This window comes from Xiphias gladius, chromosome 12, assembly GCF_016859285.1.
Source record: "Xiphias gladius isolate SHS-SW01 ecotype Sanya breed wild chromosome 12, ASM1685928v1, whole genome shotgun sequence".
Classification (NCBI taxonomy): Eukaryota; Metazoa; Chordata; class Actinopteri; order Istiophoriformes; family Xiphiidae; genus Xiphias; species Xiphias gladius.
The window spans coordinates 6,357,501-6,365,427 of record NC_053411.1 but is presented as its reverse complement, the minus strand read 5'-3'; positions in this window follow the sequence as shown (position 1 = coordinate 6,365,427).

The following is a 7,927-nucleotide window of genomic DNA, read 5'->3' as shown; positions in this document are numbered from 1 at the left end:
TCCTACTTTTCATCAGTTTGACGGCATAGCTATAGTAGCTATTGCTTTATTCTATGTTTTTTTTTAATTGTAATTTTGAAGTATTTCTATGGTTTCAGTAGCTTGATATCGATTTAATGCTACTGCACGCATACTGCCAATGCTTTCAGCTACTGCCCTCCATTAGTTGGGATAGCTAGATCAGTTGTGTATTGATTTTGGCAGTGTACAGACATGCTTCTATTCTGTGTAATCGGATGGCTTTGTCAGCTTGATAACATGGTCATATACACTATTTATACTTGTATAATTCACATTTTGAATATGATTCTACGACTTTGTTTTGTATAAATTATACTGAAAAATATTCCTGTCCCAGAAACCCAGAAACTGCACCTTTCAAGCATACCGGTGGTACAAAATAGAAAGGTGACAATTAGGTCGTGACTCACTTACAGTCTCAACTTGTATGCTGCTGTGAAATGTGTATTTTAGATAAATGTAAGCAGGTGCTGGGCAGAGCTGCTTCACCTCTCTATCTACTGGTAGCTGGGTTTGTACACACAATAAAATGCACGAAACACCCCCCCCCTTCCAAATGTCAGAGAGCATTGATTTTGACATTGTGAACAGGAGCCCACAGGCAATTTCATGTTTTGTTAGTGTTTCAACAAATATATATATATTAAAGAAAAAAAAAAGACAGTGTATTTAAATGTCAAAAAGGAAGAATGGAGGAACTCTGCGGATATTTGTCTGTGTGTGTGTCCTCATTTGGAAAGTAAGAGAAGGTACAATTGCTTTTTTTTAAATTATTGTTACATTTTCGTGCATTCTATGAAGTTTTTGTCAGTTATTTTTTCTGCAAGATTTTGATAACATGGCATTTGATTACTATAACAATGGGCCTCAAGAACCAGTTGTACAAACAGATTCGTTCTTAGGTATGAACTAAATTTACAAATGGTCCAGACCTGTCGTCTGGTCATGAACAGTTAGACTGCCCTTCTTCCGAGGGGGAAAACACACTTGTTTGACTTAATCAGAGTGAATTTGGAGTTAAATGTGATACCTAAATTGGCTTGCCAGTATACTGAGAGATTTTTTAGATTGTAGTATTTTTATTGATTGTGCTAATGATCAAATCTCAGGAACTTGCACCTCCTCCTGAGCAGGTGGTATTCATCAGTTTGAAAAGAGCGATTTAATGACAAGTTTGTGCAGTTAAGGAAGCCTGGTGAAGCTGACTTGAAACAGTCCTATGAACAGGCCTCACAGAAAAAGTAAGAAAATTTTAGGACAAGAATACGAAGATGTTCTTGCATGAGGCTCAGTGTGTGTGTGCTTGCTTTGAGGTGCAGAGGGACTTTCTTTTTATAGTTAGGAAATATGGAAAAAGTCATTTCTCTCTCTCACAGAAGGCACTAGTGGCTGGGCTTTGAGTGAAGTTGCTCTTGGGTATTTCTTTGAGTCGGAGTGTCTTTGAGGCTTCAGCCCGCCGTTGGACCTGTGTAGAAAAGCCTGCAAAGTTGGATCATACAAATAAAATTAGGCCTACTTCTTTGTATTTGCTGAGGGTCAAGGTACTGACAATGTGTGCTGTGTTGGGCTGGAGCCGATGATGTTTGTTTTTTTGCTTTTAGCCAGTAACAGTACCCTCTATTGGAATTACATTTGGAGAGTCAAGATGAATCTGCTTCATCACAGAGAAGATTTTCACTGCTTGAATATTAAGGCTGTTAAATAAATAGAATTAAAACTCCTCCCTATTGCTTTAAATGTAACAGTATACTCACCGAATGCCCATATTGGGGTTTAATCTCTTTCTTTAAACCTAAACCAATTCTGTACCAACCAATCCCCATGTCTCATGTTGGACCATGCCATTAATAAAAGCACAGGACCTCACACACACATACATTACTATGTTTTTCTGCAGGAGGAGCCCGTGCTTGGTGTTGAATTTAATCTCAGTCTCAATCCTCAAGAACTAATCCTACAGATTATAGACCCCTCACTCCAGGCCACACACACGCACACACACACACACACACACACACACACACACACACACACACACACACACACACACACACACACACACACACGCACACACATTATTAACAGCATCTTTATTGTATGTGACAATCCCCTCTGAGGGGTACTGCCCCCTCAGCTTTTGCCTGCGTGACACCAGCTGAGACACGGAAACAGTTTAACACATATATGTGCACAAAGGTCTCTCTGTGTAATCTGCAATGCTGTATATCCTCACATAATCATAAGTATGTACACTTGTTCATGCATGCCTACACACAGAGATGTGCAGTCAACATGCAACATTTGACCCAAGACTGACCTCACTTAACATAATGTTGATTTTACATAGATTGCGGCTTTAGTGAAGCTACACCCACCCACACACACACACACACACACACACACACACACACACACACACACACACACACACACACACACACACACACACACACACACACACACACACAAACAAACACATATGTAAACAGTGTGTATGTGTTTGTTAATCCTAAAGTGATGAAATACTCTGTATCAATTTGTGTCAGTGTCAGTGATAAGACAAACAAATGAAATATGCTGACTTTCACCACATGTCAAAAAATTAATATACAGCTACACATTTCTGTGTGTGTTGTTTAATCACATGTAATCTGTCATTATATAGACACTGAACATGGGCTTCATATAATCCTTCTGACTTGGCAAAGACAGAGATAGGCCTAAAGATATTATGATGTATATTATGTCAGTGATAACTCCAGACTCAAACAAGCAAGATTAGTAATATCTGATTAAAATTAAATGTCCATTATGTATCTTAGAGGGGGGATGGGATGAAGGTTTTTGACATATTTGGATCTGTATGTTCTGCTAAGTAAGCAGATATTTTCCTTGTTACTTTCTTTTGATTTTGAGCAATAGAAATGCTTTACATATATTTGTAAGCTATGCTGCTGCAGTTTCCATGAGGGCATCACTTTTACCTCACAACTCCTTAGTCATTATCGTCCTAATCATTCATAATCATTATCAAGTATACAACTTTTAAACAAAGCTACAATTTTCTTTACAGACAACTAAATACATACACGAATAATGGAAATTCACTGGTCCACTAATAAACACACTATATAGTCTCCATTTGTACATAACAAAATATAGAAGCATAACAAATCATGCACAGTACTGGCTGAGAGAGACAGAAATGCACATCTATTCATTATAAACTGTACTGATTCTAACAGAGAGAGGAATTTTTAAATGAAGATAGGAACCCCTTGGTACCAATCGAACTCCCAGTAACACCATAGCAACCATTAACAACCACCAAAACATTAAAGCACTTGCCTATCAAAACCCTTCAGCTGCTTGGTTACACTTCAACTTACTGTTGAATCCCTTCAGTATTAGACTTCAACTAATTTACAGTAAACGCTCACTGTCCATTTCAATTCAAATTTCAACTCTATTGAGTACACTTCAGCTCATTCCTGTGCTCACACGTCAATTAAGTCAATCATTCCATGTTTTTCTTACTTGAAGGTGCTTGTAACACACCCACTGTTTCTACTTTTCATACTTGTTGAGCCACTCCTTCATCTTTCACCTTTTTCAGCAATGCAGTACAGCAGCCAGCAATCATGCCATATTTTCTTCAGAAAATGCATGCTCTACTTATAAATGGCATGATTCTAGAGAATTATATAAAAAAAGGCTAATTATTACATGACAGATATAAACACAAATCTTTCTGAATAATGGGATGAACCTCTATACAGTTTCATTTTGGGTGGTGTCATATTCCGCTGTCGTCTGAGCATGTGGGTATGTATATGCATGAGAGGGAATAGAGATTATTAAAATGGAGAACTGCCAGTGTGTGTGTGTGTGTGTGTGTTGTGAGATGGACGCCTTCCCAGTGATTCTGGATGGTTCAGCATTAGCTTACGATCAGATCGTGATCCTTCCACAATGATACTGACAGCTCCTCTATCTCTCTCTCCATCTCTCCTTCCTACTTCTGTTCATCAGTCCTTTATCAGCACTTGTCAGTCTGCATATAAGCAGGTCACTAGCCATGCATACAGACCGCCACCAACTCCACAAACCAGTCAGTGGGCGCCCATTAATCTTGTAGATGCAAAGAAAGGTCAGCTAGTGTCAATCTTTACGTTGTGTCTTTGTTTGTCATCAAGAAAAAGTTGGCCCCAGCTGAAACAATCTCATATTAGCATTAGATCCGCAAATCCAGCCTCTCTTTAATCTTCCTTTACCTGCTCTTTTCCTTTATAGATCTTTGTAGCTTATGTTATGGAAAGTGTTATATAAATGATGTTTAGGTTGCTTGCTTGCCTGCACATTGCTTTTACAGAATGGTCTTTATGTTCTTCAATTAAACTACCATTTCTGACATACTGGCAGTAATTTCATTGACACAGTATTTACTAGCAGTTGGGGGGGGGGAAGTTAATATCAGCTTCCTAGTTGTATCTGGAGGATACTACAAATTTCTGACAACTACGAAATCTCCCACTTGGTGAAAAGAACTACAGAAGTGTTAACAAGTTGGTTCGCAAAATGGCTGCTAGCCACCATTGCTGGCATGCCTACCTATATAATAATACAATATCAGGACTAATACAGTGGATTCATCTAATTAAAAAGGAGCTTTGCACTATTTGTTTACATCTGATTTCCCCTGTGAACAAGCTGCTACAAATATGTAACATTATAGAACTAGGTTAGGCTATTTATCTGGTATGATGGCAGTGATTCAATCATAGTGCTTCTTCATAGCCCCTAAAGCTTTCTCTGCTGTTATTAGTAAGATGATTTTACCAAAAATGCATCTACAGTTCATTTTATTTGAAGCTTTTTCTTAGTTTAGTAGTTGTAATAGTAGTTTTATTTTCCTGGTAATCGTATGCAACAGGGTAGCCTTACACAGCGCCATGTTATATTGTTCAGACTTTATTTATGAGCAGCAGTCAAGAGGCTGCTCATGTTAGCCTCCTAGTTGGACCTCTGAGTTGTGGAATCAGGAATTTCTTTCCGTTTGACTCCAGATGCTTGCCATTGTTGCCATCTCTACATTTATTTAAACAGCTTCATAACCAAAAGTTTTGCAGTTGGCGATCTTTCAATTTACACTAAAAGGAACCTATAACAAGCTTGTCTTGAAATGCAGTAACTAGTTTATTTTCCCCACTATGTAAACCTGTATTAAATGATTTAGCTAAAGTGAGGGTTTTACCAGTCTGCATTTGTTGGTATGTAATAAAACATGTCTTGTTTGACTTTGAGTTTCAGATATAACTCATTTGAATGTGTGTGATTGGGCGCCATCTTGGCTCTATAGAGCAGTATTGGACAGGAGCCAGGATGGCAGATGGTTGCTTGTCTGCAGGGTTTGGATTCCTACAGGGCCTCTAATACAGCAAACACAGACAACTGGGTGGAGGAAGATACTGCCTGGATGAGGATGCTGATATTTATTGTCTCTCTGTATGTCTTTCTCCTTGTTTCTCTTTCTCCTACCTTTGATTCTCTCCTCCCTGTTTCAGCTTCATTTGAAGTTTTCCCAGCCACTCCATTTTGCCATTTAAAAAAAAAAAAAAAAGTTTTTTCCCTTTTTTGTTTTATTTTACCATTTTATTATAAGTGAGATCTAGTGAAAAACAGACAATATGAGAACAAGACAGAATAAAAATGTAAGAATTGAATTTAATGGAACTTTAAAGTATAACTTATAAGTTATCAGTGTGCAGTCTGAGAAAGAAGGGACAGCAGTCACTAGCTTGTTTCTGTCTACATTTTGAATTGCATTTTTGAATGCAGTACATTTTCCATTTAACTGTCTTGCTGATGCTCTGATCATGTTGCAGTATGCAACTGCAGTGTAGTAAGCTTTAAATTCTTGTATTACAATCAGTCGCTGACATGAAAAACACAGGATGAGTTCCAGAACATGAGATTAGATTAAAACTGTGCTGTGCATCTGAAAAAATTCAATTATCTTCTGCAAAGCAAATAGATAGAAAATGAAGAAACGTTGAATATTGAAATAGGAACTACTTGGTATTATAAAAATTATTTCATGCAAAGGAGAATAATCTAAATTGGGTAAAAATACAAGGAAGATTATAAATAAATAAAGGAAAAATTATATCTCCATCTTCCTCCTTCCTACATCCATACATTTCTGTATCCCTTTGTCCTCTCTTTCCCTTTTTCCTCCTATCTTTTCTGCTGTTAATATTTCTACCACTTTTTGTCCATTTAGCTTTCTCTATCTTTCCCCCCTGATTCTGACTCAATATCATCTCTCTCAACCTCTCTCCCCCTCTCTCATCTCTCTACATCCCATTCTCTTCTCCATCTCGATTTCTCTCCTGGAGCAACAGTATGTATGTATACACCCGGTTGCCATGGCAACGTGAGGAGGACACATGAGCGGGTGGATGAACAAAAGACCCAGAGACCCTCATCCACAGAGAGAGAGAGAGAGAGAGAGAGAGAGAGAGAGAGAGAGAGAGAGAGAGAGAGAGAGAGAGAGAAGGAAAATCAAATTTCATTTTTAGGTGAGGGGTTTGGTGTGTGTGGAAAATGAGGAGGAGGTGGGGGTGGGGGTGGGGGGGGGTGGGATGGATAGCGTAGGTGAGGTGAGTTCATAAATGAAAGAGAGAGAAAGAGAGAGAGAGGGGGAAGGGAGACGTGGTTAACAAAGCAAGAAAAAAGGGAATAAAAAAGAAAAGCCTAAAAAATTCAACAGTGCATTATGTAAAACATTATGAGATCATTTAAAATAGCTTTGAGGTTCAGTAGATTGGGTGTCATATTCTTATTGTGAAGACCATCTTCGAAATATTTCATTGAATTGTTGGAAAGAATAGGAGGTAATTTTGAAGGCAATTCATGTGAAAAAAAATCACTTTTTAAATGAATATCTTTAAGGTATTTCACTGCATTTAATTTACAGCAACGAAACCTTTCCTGCTTCTACGTTACTGGCTCCATATTACTCAATTGTAAAGCTAAGAACGTGCCAGCTGTGTGGAGTGTGTAATGTAGAAGAGCAGTGATATGTGAAAGAAGGATTGATACTGGCATGATTTGAACCCACAGTATTGCCTGTGAGCCAGCAGGATGTTTAACACTGAAAGAGTGCACTGTTCTGCTAGAGCAGTGGTTCCCAACCCGGGGGTCTGGACCCCCTAAGGGGTCTTAAGATAAATTTTGAAGGATCATGAGTAACAGTCGATTATTTGCACTATAACTATCTTTTCAAGTACCTTACTAATGAGTGCAAGGTTGGATATTGGCCTACAGCTGGTCAGTGCATTACCATCTAGGTTGGGTTTCTTCAGTAAGAGTTTTACAACTGTTTTGAAGGCATCTGGGAAGATGCCAGTTTGAAACGATTTATTTATAATCTCCAGAACGTGACTTGAAACACTGTTGAACACCTGCTTAAAAAAATGCTCTAGGTACAGGGTCAGTACATGAGGTGGAGGAGTGACGGTCTTGCAAAGCTCAGTTAGTCTAATACAGGTGAAACCGTTTTTTTGTACAGGGTTTGCTGAGGTCATCTGTGTTTACATCGGCAGCAATACTGGCATTGCAGGGTTTTAAGAGTCATAAACCAAGAGGTTTGGGAACCTGTGTATTAGACTGCCAAGAAGCTGTCAGCGTTCCTTGGCTTTAAAAACGGATTGGTGGTTTGTTGATTTATCAAAGATGTCTCCCAAACATGGGATAATAATAATTGTTGTCTGATATGGTCTTTTCATTAAAAAGTTAATTACTAGCTCATTAATTTTGATAATTAAAATGATCAAAACTGGTCATGGAGGGGGATTCTCAGAGCTATGAAGTTGTATTTGTAATGTTCAGGCTGTGAATCTTT